Raw genomic sequence first — 13701 nt, 5'->3', positions numbered from 1 at the left:
TTCAGCAGGAAAGTTACTGTAGCAATGACCATCCGCCTACCTGTTTCCTATGGCTTAGGGACAGTGATGGGGACACTCTGAGAAGTATGCTCTTATGTGATTGTGTCTTTGTGTGGCCATTGTAGGGTATATTCACTTTGTCCTTCTTGATGCAACCAGGAGTCAAGGTAAACAACACAAGGTGCTACTGACTAACTTTGAGCACACTGCTCTACAGGCAAGCCTTTAAAATAAAGGCATGCTGTGTCAAATCATAAACCCTACTCACGGTTAACATGATCAGTTCTCTGTACTGTACAGACTCTATGTGCTGTGCTGGTATGTGACAGGCATACAAGTGGGCTTCTTGGCACCAGCATCAGCTCAAACGCTGGAACTGCCTTTTACCGCCACACTGTGAGAGCTATGACACCTATGACATTGTAGAGATTTTCAGCTCTGTTACAATATCTGGCACCATCTTCTTCTATATAGTCCCTGGTTGAGTGAAAAAAAAAAATGGATATGCCCTGTGGTGGTGGCCCACAAGGTTAATCCTAGCACTTGGGAGGCAGAGACAGGCCAATCTCTGGATCTGAAGCCACCCTGGTCTACAGAGTGAGTTATAGGACAGCCAGGGCTACAGAGAGACACCCTGTCTTGAAAAGCCAAAGACCAAACCAACTGAAAAAACGGATGCATCATTATGCTTGCTGGTGTTAGGCTTCCTTCGTTAGGAACAAATGACAGCCGTACTGGACTTGGTTACAAGGTGGCCACTCTGACCTACTGGACTGCAGTTGGGGAGACAGTTACCCACAATGCAAATACAAAAAAGTCAAGTGTTTAGAGCCATGCCTGGTTGCCCTCTGCACCCAACTATTAATACACAAAGTCTCCTACAGTGTCCACACTTTTCTTCGCTAATTCTACAAGGTACTCTGGGGTTGGGAATCTGAGGAAGCAGAAGTCAGATTAGCCTAAGTGAGCGTCATAGTGACAGAGGCTAATTGTGTACCTTGGTTCAGTAAGAGGCATTTATTAAGTTGAAACTTTTGTATGAACATGCAGTCTCGCAATAAGCACTGGTTAGGCACCCACTGTACGCCAAGCATGTGTGCAGGTAGGGACACAACGTTTGTAGGACTGCATTAACAGTTACCACGGCCCGCTCCAGTGGGCAGTTCTGGCTAAAGGGTCTTCCTTAGCTCCATTTTCCTGGAGAAACGGAGGCTTTCAGCGATTGCCAGACCATTTAATTCCACAGTTAGTCCCTACTCCTCACTGCAAAGAAAGTCTTGAGCACGTAAACATTTAAGGAATTTGCTGTTTTGCTTATTAAGGTAAACAGCGCCCCCCCCCCATCAACTCTATGGTACTCTTTTCTCTGTGGAGGGCTCCACACACCGCAGGGCTGCCCCCACTCCCAGGCGCCCACCACTTCTGACAAGGTTGAGGAGTTGAATTGGAAGAAAAGGAAAAGGGGTGTGGAAGTTGTCGCGACTCCTGGGGATCCCCAGGTCTTCCTAGGGAAGAATGCTGGTTCCAAGGCTGCCCCTACTCTCCAAAATCTGTTTGCTTGCAAAACCCTGTGCAACGGCCACACCAAATACCAAACCTTGGACTGGAACCAAACGGTCACTTCCCCGCCCTCCCAGCACAGTATGCAAATCCGAGCACCAGGAAGTAGCTGGGACCTCTTGGCCGAGCCCAGCGACAGCCAGTTCCTCTCCCACCGAGCCGGGCCCGGGCGCCTCCCCGGCTGACGCTCTGCAGCTAAGCAGCCTGCTGCAGGCCGGGCAGTGTCCCCCCGCGCAGTGTGCCCGCAAGCGCCGGCCACGCGTCCTGCTACCCGGGCCGGCAGCTGCTTCTCAGGCGGGCCCCGGAGGGCCGTCCTGTCGCGTACGCAGCTTTGAACTGAAGTCACCGTGGAGTTCCGCAGCCCCGAAACTTCTACCGCCAGCGAGTGAGTGAGGGGCTGGAGCGCGGGGTGGGCGCGTCGGGTAGACCGAGCCAGGGACCGGAGCCCAGGTCGCTTGCTTGGCTAGGGACACGGGTATTCGGGCGCAGCAAAGGTTGCGCGCCGTTTCTTGCCGGCACTCACTCCGGGTGGTGAGAGCTTTCAGATGCCCCCAGCCTGGGGTGACTGTGACTCGCCCGGGCGGTCGAGCGGGGACGCGGGGGCGGCGGTTCCGCAGGTGTCCGCAGCGGAGCGGCGCGGGGGCGTGGTGGGAGGTGCGCACAGGGTGGGAGTCCTTGGGTCCCTGGCGGGGGCCACCTGCGGGCCTCGCTCCAACTTCTCTTCCATGCTAGGGAAGCTTCGGGGCACTCGGGAAGGAGCGCGGCGGTAATTCGGGAGGGGGTCACCTGGGATGCTGTATCTAGTCGTCCTGCCAGACCCTGGGTCCCCAGGCCGGCTCTCTCTAAGGCTGCCTGTTGGCTGAGGTCCCTGGTGACTCGGGGCAAGGTGGTGACGTCGAGCGGCAACGGCGGAGGCTGGAGCTCGACCTCCCGCGGAGCCGGGCTTCTCTCTGGCGACTGAGGAGCGGTCCGACGCCTTGGCCAAGAGGAAGCTGGAGTTATTTTAAGAATTCAGGGATGCCTTTCCTTCGGGCTGGGGGGAAGGGTGTGTGCGACAGTTCCCACTCACCCGCCTTATCTTAGCTGGCTGTAGTGGCTTCCCCGTGCTGTTTAGGTTGTATTTTCTTCCCAACAGTCCGCTCCTCTGAGCACTTGTGGTTGTCTCTTCCTTTCTTTGAGTATCCATGTTTGTACTAATTTTGCCAGTCCGCTCAACTTCCTTGCCACTCAGAATGCAGGTGGGAATCTAGGCCGTGCAGTCTCCCAGCTGTGTGTGTCTGCGGATTATTCAAGTTCCCAGTTTGGGTTTCCTCATAATTCAAAATGAACCTACCCGATAGGTTTAATAAACTGAAAGTCCTGGAACTTACGCCGCGTTATGTAAATGGTACTTGGTACAGCTGGTATCTATAAAAACGAAGGTCCTTGGGTCCTGGCGGTTTGGTGATTTTAAACCTGAAACCACAAGTCAGAGTGAGCCATCTGATTTTCGAAAAATCTGCTTAATAAAGACCTGAATGCTGTGGTGTCCCACGGGTTCCTCCGATTCCAAGGAGAGGCCCTAAAACCTAAGACCTAGCGCGGAAGACGCTGGACTCCTGGTTTGCTCCTGAAGCTCAGCCGGCTGTAGGGTGTTTTCTCTGGGTAGTTATGTCCTTAGTATTTTTTTTTTACGGAAATAGGCTGCGCCCTGAGGGGTGCAGGGCTTCTCTAGTCCTTCTTAAGTGAGGGGAATCCTTCTTCCCCCTAAGTCTGCCAATCCAGGCTCTCATTCGGAGCTGTGCTGGGTGATTTGGGACTTTTCCTGTTTCTTTGTTTTGCTTTTGTTTTTTAAATGTGGCTCACAAGAGCCTTTGGTGACCTGAGCCAGGGAAGAGGCCAGCAGGTGTGAAGGAAGAGAGGTCAGGATCCAGGAATCCTGAGCTGTGGTATAGGCACTGCACCTCTGGCCAGGGTTGAACTCACAGAACACCCACTTGGGCCGTGTATTGAGTCAGTGTTTCCTCACGGCAGCAGAGGTATTAGGAAATGTCCATGTTTATAGACTGGTCATCCCGACAATGACTGGCAACGACTTTATCTCTTTTGTCCAAAATGAAGGCCTGGTGCTTGAGGAGTGCTCCGTGGAGAGGGCCTGGAAGGAAGAAGGGAGGCTTGTCTGTTGGATACCCTGCTGTAGGCTGCTCACCCTCTGTCTTGGCTTCTGTAACAAGGGTGGAAGGACATTAAATGGAAATCCCTGCTCAGGACTGTTCTCAGTGTCTTTGGAGGAAGTCCTGATGGGCAGTCAGACAGTTTCTGCAAAGCAGGTCCCCCTTCTTTACCTTAGAGTCTTGATACTTTGTAAAACTACCCCTTCCACTGCTGGTGGCTTCCTTGCCACAGAAGAGGTCCTACACAGCCTGGCAAATCAGTGGCTCTGAAGACCTCTTCGTTCCTCCAGGTTTTGTGTTCAGAAATAAACGACAGAAGCATCTGATTAGAGTTTGGTCCCATAGAGATGTCATTTAGCAAAGTGAAACCGTATGATCATATATGAACCTATACTGATTTCATAAATCGGGCATAAGACATCGTTGCATCTCACTGGGACCAGTGATTTCTAGGATGCATAGATTAATAAACAGAACATTGAAGGGCCACCACAATCAGTAGGTTATTAGTCGGTGATGCATTGGCATTGGAACCAGCCTAGAGCCTTTCTGAGCAGCTTATAGCAATGAAGATAATACTTTTTTTTTTTTTTTTTTTTTGTAACTTCAAAGCCTCCTTCTGACTTTATCTGGATCCCTCATGATTCCCTACCCGTAAGCAGGGGACGGACAGATACAAAAAGAGATTCAGGGACTTGTCTGAGGTGAAAGGCTAGATGGTCTTTGGCTATTGGCTATTATGGGTATGTTTTCTGACTACTCCTACTTTGCAGTCGTCAATTACTTAAGATAAATATGTTATTTAGTACGTATCTGAGACAGAATTGCAGAGTAATTTTCTTTACTTATTTGGTAGTTTTTCTGACTAAGGGGGGAGGGGGTATGTAGGAGTGGATCTCCAGGAAGCCATCTCCCGTATTTTCAGCACTGCCTCCTCTTCAGTGTGGATCATCCGTAATAACTGTGTGTCATTGGAGCAGCCTTGCTTATGGTACACAGTAGTTAGCCAGGACTGTCCAAGGACTAACTGTCAAAAGGCTTCTCCCTGTCATTGCTGGAGACGCCGAGCCACGGACTCTATCATCTCTACATACCTGTTATAACAAGAGCATCCCTCATGATGGAGAAGGAAAGCCTATAGCACCCATGTAGGAGACAGGCTGGGCTTTCTGAGTGCCTGCTGCGGGCAAGCCAGTGGGCAGGCAAGCCAGTGGACGGCCCAGCAGTCAGCTTGCTGTAGTCATGGCTTCCTAGCTCTGAAGACTAATAACGGAGCGAAGGAAATGGAAGAGGAAGTTTCTTTTCCAGTCAGAAATACTGAAATATTTCTACAGCTGCCCAGTTTCCTGATGCCTAGATTGCGAAATTTTGAGTAAATTCTGTCGTCATTTCCAACATTTAAGTTCCCATTTGAGGAGAGACACTCATATGTGGAAAACGGGGTGTCAATTGAGGGGTGAGAAAGTGCATGGCAGCCCCGAGTGGAGACTCAAGCCTTCTCTCATCTTTGTCTTGATGAGTCTCTCATCTAGTCTTGAGTTATCTAGAGGAACTTTTCTGTAAATGTTGAATAACAAGCTTAAAAAATTAAATCAAATTCTAGCAAGTATGGCTTGCCACTGTAGCCTTAGTTCTTTATTCCTGGGCCTTTTTTTTTTCCTTTTTGCTCTGTTTTTTTTTTTTTTTTTTTTTTTTTTGAGTGTGGAGTTTATTGAGAAAAGGGTAAAGGGAGGAAAGACCCCCCCCACACACACACACAGAGAAAGAGCGAGAGAGAGTGTGTCTCTATTCTCCCTTCCTACAGGTTGAGCCACTGCACTTGTCATTGGCCATGAAACTGTTTCTTGAAAATGAGGTCACAGTCCCCGCAAGTCCTGCTGACATCACTGTGTCCCAGCACCTGTTGTGCCTTTGCAGGGTGACCCCTTCATCTTACAAAGACACTCTCCTCCTTGTGGCTGGCGCGATGCTAGTTGGCCGATCGTGTCCTCGTTTTGGTACCCACAGTCACTGTTCAGAAGGCTGTGATCCCTAAAAGGTGTTCTATAAAACCACACAGATGCCGCAATCACAATCACATGTTTTGTTCTTAAGACCGGATCTCAAGTGTTCCAGACTTGACTCCAATTCCTCCAAGGAGCTAAGGATGGCCTTGAACTCCTGAGAAATCTTACCTCCTCTTAAATGCAGGGATTACAAGTGTGACCCACCATGCCCAGCTCGCTCCACAGCAGTTTGAGAGGCAGTTTCCTCAATGCCTTACCAACCAAGGAGGAGCCTTCCTATAAGTGTAGCCTGGACTGTTTTTCAGTTCGTTGCATTTTCTCTTCTATGCTTTGAACTTTAAGGCCATTATTGCCTTTTGGGTCCAATCCACCTTTCTGTGAGATCTAAAGTGTTCCTTGCCACTTGGCTGACTCCAGACCACTCTGATTGGAAGCTAATCTTGAGCACACCTCCTCTAGTTCTCTCTCTGTGCTAGTAAAACATTTTGTGGGAAGCTATACCAACTTGGAGGGGTCACCCTTGAGTGCCGAGAGTCCACGGGGAGACTGCAGAGATGGATCAGTGTTCACTCTGGTTCCCAAAGTCCTATAATGCTGCATGGCGTTTGGGTGAAGTGGGTGCCTACTCTTCCTGTAAGTGTTAACTCCCACGGGTCAGAGGGAATGGAGAAACTAGTCTCTGAGAGGCTCTCTGGAGAGGGAGGATCACTTCTGCTTTCCATGGGAAAGCTGTGTTGCTGAGAGCAGAACTCAGCCGGAGGGTGAAGGCGCAAAGGAAGTGATACCCCCTACGCCCTGCACACTCCAGTCATTTGCCTGTGGGGCCCCTCCCTTCAAGTCACCCAGAATTGCTTTCCCCTCAGGGTTCCTTCTACCACCCCTGACTGATCTGCAGGTTCACAGTCAGTTTTCCCTGGAGAGAGATGAGAGGGATGGATGGATGGATGGATGGATGGATGGATGGATGGACGGACAGTTGGAGGGAGGGAGAATGGAGAGAGGGTGATTCATGAAGGAAGGTTGTAGACTCTCCTCGGGCAAAGCCAGCAGGAAGTTGTATATTTTGAAATATACAGCCTTGATTTTTCCAGCATCAGAAAGATGTGTTTTGAAATTTCCCCTCATGGAAATTCAAAGCAAGATTTCACAATCTTTATATGATCGCACAAAGCACTGTCTTGACTCTATTAGTGTAGGGCTGGCTGTTCGTGAAGCCCTGGGATGAGAGTCTTCAGGGAAACTCTTGGAATGCAGCTGTGACCGTCAGATCTCTATAAGCACAATCTTAGAAACACCTTTTACTCATGCCCGTAGCATACAAAAACAAGCCGACAGACAAAAAGGCCATCAAAATCTGACTAAGGACCCTTCCTTTGTATCGGGGTGCTTAGGAATCCTTCTGAGTCAGCTTGGGAAACTCTGCTAGGCTGTAAATGAGCAGAGGTGAACCTGGGCCTGGCTAGAGATTTATTACAGAAATGCAAATTCAGCTGGGTGGGGTGGTACTGGCCTGTTACCAGCTACTCTAGAGGTTGAGGTCAGAGGGTCATTTGAACCCTGGCGTTTGGGGCCAGCCTGATCAAAACAGTGAGATTCTCATTTAAAAACCAACCGAAGCCTAACAAATACAGTTTAAGTTCAAATACAAATTAAGAGGCATCTATCCATACACCAGAATAACTTGTGAATGCCTTTGATTATACCTCCTAATATGACAAAAAATAAAAATAAATATTTTTTCTTATCATGGGTTTTCAAGTGTGTGAACATGTATGGAGGTGTGAGCCTGGGGCTTCTCATTCACTATTCTTCTACATCATTCTTTTGTAGCAGGATCTGTCTAGTTCAGAACTCACTAGCACAGCTGGGCTTGCTAGCCAGCTTCTTCACGAATCTCGAATCATGTGCATTTGGGTTCTGGGCCCCATGCTTGAACTGCAAGTGCTTTTAGCCATGGAGTCAGCCATCTCCCTAGCCCAGAAGTGCCTTTAAAAGCTCACTACAACTGGGGGATGATGAGAGTGGCAGAAAGAGCCTTGCCCAGGGAAGAACCCCTGATTGTTTATGCAATACCAAGTGGTCAGCCCCAGGATTACATGCTTACAGGTAACATTATACAGACTGGGCAGGTTATAGTTATGTGTTTAGGAATACACATACACACACACACGCAACAATTAAGGAAAAAGAGGCTAGAGACAGTAAGGGAGGATGCATGGTAGGCATCGAAGGGAGAAATGATATATTATAATTTTAAAAAATGTAATGATTACAAAAATAATAAATCTCCAGATATATTTTTAACTGACACATTAAGAATGTATACACTTGTGCAGTGCTCTGTGATGTTTTAATACATATCTACATTGTATAATGTTTAAATAAGAATAAATCTGCTCCTGCCACAATTCGCATTTGGAATGCTTTCCACAGCACTTTGTGTTTAAGTCTTCTCTCCCAGCTTGGTGCTGTGTGGAGGATGTGGAAATTCCCAGGGGAGGACCTCATGGGAGCTCTGCTCTCTTAGAAGCCACAATGGGTCCTGAGGCCTTCCCTCTTCCTCCGCTTTATGTCATAGTGATGGGATGAGTGTGCTATCTGTGCCGCGTGTTTCAGCCGCAGTATGCCTCTCTGTCATAGCCCCAACGCACAGGGACAGTAGATCATAGGCTACTCCACTCACATTTGATGCCAAAATAAAATGCTCCTCTTATAAAAACATAAATAAATAAAGCAAACTGATAGGTAAGATGATAGCATTTCTGAAATAATACTCATAGGTGGGAAATACCAGTTGTAAGATCTGCATATCAATTTTTTTTTATTCTAAAGTCTTTTTTTTTTTTTTTCTCTTCTTTTGGTTTTTCAAGGCAGGGTTTCTCTGTAGCTTTGGAGCCTGTCCTGGAACTCCCTCTGTAGACCAGGCTGGTCTTGAACTTAGAGATCCTTCTGTCTCTGCTTCCTGAGTGCAGAGATTAAAGGTGTGTGCCATCACCGCCTGGCCAGTCTAAAGTCTTAATAGTGCTTTTGTTTGTTTGTTTGTTTTTTTCTGGAGGATGGATGGATGCTAATTGGTTTACTTATTTGCTGTGGTTCTGGGAATCAAATCTAGAGCCTTGTGTGTAGTAAGCAAGTATTCTACCTCCTGTCTATCACTCCCAACTCTCATCTTTATTTGGTTACATTTACTTATTTGTATGATACTGGCAAGCCCTCTACCAGCAACCCTGATTTCCAACCCTTTCAAAATGTCCGGAGGTGAGTGTTTTGCTCACTAGAGAACATTCCTTTCACAAAGGATCTCCTTCATCCCCTCTCCAGAAGAGGAGAGGAGGAACTCAAGAGAAATCCTGGTGCAGAGCCCCAGTTCCTGCTTCATGGATGGGAACTGCCCAGGATGCTGTTAAACCCCATGGTTGTTAGCCACGAACAAACGGTAGCCTTGTGTGTTATCTGCTCCACTGTCCCATCATCCCATCTCCACAGGTGGGAAAAAAGGCAGGCAGAAAGAAGGGTGCTCTTTCACGGCAGGACAGCAAAGTACCCCAAGTCAAGATGATTTGGAAACCCACCCAATAAGCACATTTTGGATTAAAAATATAGTATTTTGAAACAGCGTTTCTCCAAGTTTTCCAGGCTGGCCTTGGATGTTGCTGAACAGAATACATGTGTTTTCTAATTAAAAGCGGCAGTACAAAGAATAATGAAATGAAGGCAGAGTGACCACAGAGCCAGGTAGGACAGTCAGGGAACTTTGGAGGTATAGTGGCCTGCAGGCTGATCATAAGAATGTCATTGTTGTCCTTAGTGATCTGTGAATAATTGCTTCCGGGATCTCTCAAGGATGTGTTTGTGTGCGACCTCACATAGTCCCTCATGCCCTCTGAACCATCTCTAGGTGACTTATGGTACCTGAAACAACATCAGAACAATGTAAATACTTGACAGACTGTATTGTCTAGGGAGTAATATCAGAAGAGTCTGCACATGTTCAATAGTGACAAGTTTTTGTGAAGATTTTCTGTCAGGCTTGGTTGAATCTGCAGATGTGAGATCCATGGATACCAAGGGCCAAAAGTAATTGTAATTTGCATCTCAGAGATGTAAATTCTCTTCCTCTCCCTCCCCTTTCCCTCCTCCACCTTCTCCTACCTTCCCCTTCCCTTCTTCCTTTCCTCCCTCCCTCCCTCTCTCCCTGTTTCCTTCTTTCTCCTCTCTCTCCTCTTTCCTTTCTCCCTTTGTTTTTTCTTTCTTTACTGGAGACAAAGTCTTACTAGGTACTGTAGACTGACCTTTAAATTCCACTCCTCCTGCCCCAGTCCTCCCACGTGCCAGGGCTGTAGGTTTGCGCCATCGTGTCCTGCTTTAAGAACAGTCTTAACTTATTTTTATTATTGATAGGTATCTTGCTATATATCCCAAACTAACCTTGAACTTGCTCTGTAGCCCAGGCTGACCTAAAACTCATTATCCTTTCTGCCTTGGTCTCCTGAGTTCTGGGAATTTTTATTTATTTATTTATTTATTTATTTAATTCATTTATTTTTATTTCATGTGCTTTGGTGTTTTGCTTGAATGTGTCTGTGTGAGCATGTCAGATCCTGGAGTTACAGTTGTGAGCTGCCTTATGGGTGCTGGGAATTGAACTTAGGTCCTCTGGAAGAGCAGACAGTGCTCTTAATTGCTGAGCTATCTCTCCAGTTCTGCGTTTACATGTGTGTGTCTTCAGAACTGGCCAGAGCACTTCCTTAGAGGGCTCTGTGATGTTCAGCAATCAGTTTAGCTAACATTTCTGGAGTACCTCTTGGGAGTCTAGCCGGTGTTGATAGAAATCCGAAAGGAAGAGGGCCAGATGCCAGGAGGAGGTACATGGCGAATGTACAGGATTGGATCCTGAGGGAACAACACTCCAGCTCTGTCCCCAGAGCTTGTTCTAGAATCTGTAATAAGGGTTGACAGGTGGGCTTGGAGAGGCCCTGACTAAAAATGATGGCTGTTACTACAGAATGCAGGAGAGCCCCTGGAGCCTTTAGAAGGGAGCCTCACCCACCTCACCCTACCCTACCTCACCCCTTCAATCACCGGCAGCTACCTGACACTTTTTTGTAAAAAGGTATTTGTTTGTTTTGGTCTTTGGAGACAAGGTTTCATTATGTAGCTGCACCAAACAACTATCATAAGCTTTGAATAGGTGGATGAATAACTGAAAGATACAAAGTGTATTCCACAGAAGTTAGTTTGAAACTACAAAATAATACCCATTGTTGCTTGTTATGAACAGTAGACCTCACCTGGAATGGGCAGGTGGATGGATGGTAGCCCCTCTAGCTGCTCTGAGTAGTGTTGGCCTTGCCCAGATGTGTCTACAAGATCTGAGTTTGTCATTTGGTTTAAAAGGAGACAATGTTGTGATGTGACAGTTTGGGACCACTCTTATATTTTATAGCTTACTAAGAGCATCACCATAACTGGGAACGATATTTGGATAAAACCAAGCAACCACTTGCATGATTAGGCATAGTGTCCCGAGCACCCACCACAACCACTATCTGTGTGTGAGGTTCTGTTCATTTTCAAATAAATTAGAGTGTGGCGTGTGACGTCGATTACCCTGGGGCTGTGATCTGAACCCTTCCTAGCTGTGGGCTGCTGGAAACCCAGTGGCTGTGCTAGACTCTAGGGGATCCTGTTAAACCTCAGAGGGTGGTGGTGAGGGCTCCACGTTGGGAGAGACTGTAAACTGACTTTAAAACACAGAGCTAATGGCAATAGGTGGTATTGAAACCGGACAAGAGTTGCTCAGTGGCTCAATGGCTACTCAAAAACAAAAATAAAAACAAAGCCAAAAGGAAACAAAACCAGGCAGAAAATAAACGGATGGCCAGATGTGGAGAAATTTGAGTTTTTATGCGTTGGCATTGGCAAGTAAAATGGGGCAGACCCTGAGGGCAGTTCCTCAAGAAATGATGCGGCGGTCCCACTTCTGGGTGTGTGAGGGTGAAAGTGGGGTCCCTGAGAGATGCATGCCTACCTGTGTTTATTTCAGGGTAATTCAAGGAGCAAATATAAGTGTCCTGTATAGTAGGCTATTTAGCCTAAAAGGGAAGGGCTTTCAGGCCCTTGATAGAGGGTATAAAGGATCTCAGATGATGCTATGCAGAGTGAAACAGGCCAGGTACCAAAAGAAACATAGTTACATCATCTTATATCCCTGGACGGGTCAACCTGTGGTGATAGGAAATAAGATGGTAGCTTCCAGGAGCTGTAAGGAGATGGGATGGGGAGATACTGTTGAATAGACACAGGGCTTCAGTTTTTCAAGATGAAAGGGTTCTGAAAATTAATGGTCGCCATGGCTGTACCATTGAGTTACAGCCTTAAAATAGTTCAGGGGTGAGCTTCATGTTCTGTATGTTTTTGCTAAAATTCTAAACAGCGATTTAAGAAAGTCCATGAGCAGAAATATGGAGAGAGAGTTATGGACAGAGATATATCTTCAGGATATATCATTCAGTTTGAGAAGTCACCTCTCTTTGGACTTGGGCTTGCCTATCAAGCTGACTGGTGTGCCTTCTTTTTGGTGAGTGTCTTAAGGTTTCTATTGCTGTGGTGAGAACCATGACCGAAAGTAACTCAGGGAGGAACGGGCTTATTTCATCGTATGCTTCCTGTCACATGTATTGTCGAAGGAAGTTAGAGGAGGAACTCAACGGCAGGAACTGAAGCGGAGGCCATGAAGGATCGCTGCTTACTGACTTGCTCCCCGTGACTTGATCAAGCCTGCTTTCTCATGCTGTTTAGGACCATTTTCCCAGGGATGTCACCGCCCACTTAGTTACAGGTCCCACAAACAGATTTACATGCTGCGTGTCTGGCTGACTTCAGCATCTCTGCATGTTGGGCTTACTGCCATTGTCCGGGAGAGTCAATCCTTGCCCAGCTATACACCCTGACTGTGTGGTTGCTGTATTTCTCAACTTCAGTTTCATCCGAGCCTTATTTAAATGCCTTTTATTTGTCCATCAGCTAGTAAAGTTAGTTGGCACCAGCAACGTACAGGTTATTTTCCTACCCAGTCCTCACAGTGAAGCTAATTTCTAAGTGCAGATGTGCGGGTGTGACCGGATGGTTTCTACCGACTCAATGCCATCAGGCAGCCTGTGCATGGCACAGTGCCAGTGTCTGCACTGGCCTTTGAAGCTCTGTGGATTCAGCGATTCCCTGCTAACGTTAAATCGGATCTGAATCTGATGTCAAAGAACACAACATCTCCATTACTGGCTCTTCAGTGTCCCCGTGAGCTACTTTGCATGTTTGATTTTGTTGGGAGAAAAGCCCAGTTTGACCTGTGGAATTTGTTAATCCATGAAGCCAAGCTTTATTTATTCATTATTCAGACAACATTTCTCGGATGCTCAATGGTCATGAATATGCATGTGATTGGCTGGCAGTTAAAGCCACTCGGCTCAGAAGCAGAGCTATTCCATATATAAAGGCATCCCTCCACACCCTTTCTTCTGTATCTTCAGTTGCAATCGAATTTGAATTGAAAATATTTTAAAAAATTTATACTGGTACCAGCAACTACAGATCTTTTGGTTGTTATTCCCTGAACAATATACCATAACAGCTAGTTACACAGTACTTATACTGTATTAGGAATCTTAAATAATCCAGAGATGATCTAAACTACTGAGAAAACATGCATCGGTTGTATGCAAATACCAAGGTGCTTTATACAACACACTTGAGCATCCACTGACCTGAGCATCCATGGACTCAAGCATCCACAGACCTGAGCATCCACGGACCTGAGTGTCCACAGACCTGAGCATCCACAGACCTGAGCATCCACAGACCTGAGCGTCCACAGACATTGGGATCCATAATCTTTAAACCTTGTCGCCCCACTGATACTGAGAGACAGAGCTGTATTTAGAAAATTAAAGTGTTTTTATAAACTGAATGAAAAGTCTAAATTT

General features: G+C 46.8%; 1 protein-coding gene across 2 annotated transcripts in view; it reads left to right on the top strand.

Annotated features, from left to right (window-relative positions):
* Nucleotides 1-1648: 1648 nt before the first annotated feature.
* Lyn (LYN proto-oncogene, Src family tyrosine kinase) overlaps nucleotides 1649-13701 on the top strand; it is a 103117-nt gene continuing 91064 nt past the window's right edge. For both annotated transcript variants that reach the window (XM_050165374.1, XM_050165364.1), the window contains exon 1: nucleotides 1649-1945. The gene's annotated coding sequence lies outside the window, so the exon portion shown is untranslated. The remainder of the gene's footprint in view (nucleotides 1946-13701) is intronic.

This window comes from Alexandromys fortis, unplaced genomic scaffold, assembly GCF_014885135.2.
Source record: "Alexandromys fortis isolate MF-2015 unplaced genomic scaffold, M_Fortis_MF-2015_v1.1 scaffold_18, whole genome shotgun sequence".
Taxonomy (NCBI): Eukaryota; Metazoa; Chordata; class Mammalia; order Rodentia; family Cricetidae; genus Alexandromys; species Alexandromys fortis.
This window is presented reverse-complemented; position numbering and strand designations above follow the sequence as displayed.